General features: G+C 45.0%; 1 non-coding gene across 1 annotated transcript; it reads left to right on the top strand.

Moving 5' to 3' along the window:
- The first annotated feature begins 572 nt into the window (after positions 1 to 572).
- On the top strand, positions 573 to 679 carry LOC121558224. Its single transcript, XR_005998501.1, has one exon. It is a non-coding gene; the product is annotated as a U6 spliceosomal RNA (small nuclear RNA).
- Positions 680 to 1,032: the final 353 nt, after the last annotated feature.

Below are 1,032 nucleotides of genomic sequence, written 5' to 3' on the forward strand. Positions count from 1 at the left end.
ATGGAACAGCGTTGATCGTCCCCACGTCTCATTTGCAGTGAATGGAGCTCCATCTGGCGGAGGAAAGCAGTACTGTACCAGCGGACGTGAAAGAGGACGGCTTTAAATAAATAAAACATCCAAGATGGCGATTTTTGCGTATTCAGCACAAATATATATTTTTGTTTAGTTTCCCCTCTTGTTGGTAAGATTTTCTGCTGTTTTAAAAATGGCAAATCCCCTCAGCTCTGAGTAGAAGTTGTAACTAGATACAGATTTAGGACCAGTTTAGTTTCTACTGGCCTAGCAAAGATTTATGAGGGAAGGGAGGAGGGGGGGGGATACGACACCAGTCACAGCCCGAACACGGCCCTGCTACTCTACATAACCCCCAGCATGCCCTGCTGCTCGGTAAACGGAAACTGTTAGAAGCTTTTAGATGGTACCGCAGAGAACTCTGTGTATGTATAGAGGTGTGTTGACTGTTTATAAGCATATGTGAGTGTTATCAGTGTGCTTCCAGAGAATAACCGTCAATGAGACTGCTAATCTAGACTGGTCCTATAAATAATGTCTGATAAGAGTGACTAGTTGTGCTCGCTTCGGCAGCACATATACTAAAATTGGAACGATACAGAGAAGATTAGCATGGCCCCTGCGCAAGGATGACACGCAAATTCGTGAAGCGTTCCTTATTTTACCCCCCTGTGGGTAGTTTTGCCCCCCCGAAGGTAGTTTAGTCTTTTTCAGACCTAAAACTTTCATTGTGTGGTGAAGAAAGCAGACACTTGTGTGGATGTTCGCTACCCTCTAGTGGTCATGTTGGGTAAGTGCAACAGGACAGCTGAACTAAACCCAGTCAGACAGCTGTGTCCCAATTGACAGGATGTCGCACGTTAGTCGAGGTTGTGCCACCAGGAATTAACAAATTTAGCAAATTCGGGGTGGGGGGGACATTTTCTAACAAGGATGAACATACTCGCCGACCCTATATGGAATCCCGACGCTGCTGTATTTAGCCTTGAATCGTTGTTTTTATGCTTTCATTTTGTT

Source organism: Coregonus clupeaformis, unplaced genomic scaffold (assembly GCF_020615455.1).
Source record: "Coregonus clupeaformis isolate EN_2021a unplaced genomic scaffold, ASM2061545v1 scaf0153, whole genome shotgun sequence".
NCBI lineage: Eukaryota > Metazoa > Chordata > Actinopteri > Salmoniformes > Salmonidae > Coregonus > Coregonus clupeaformis.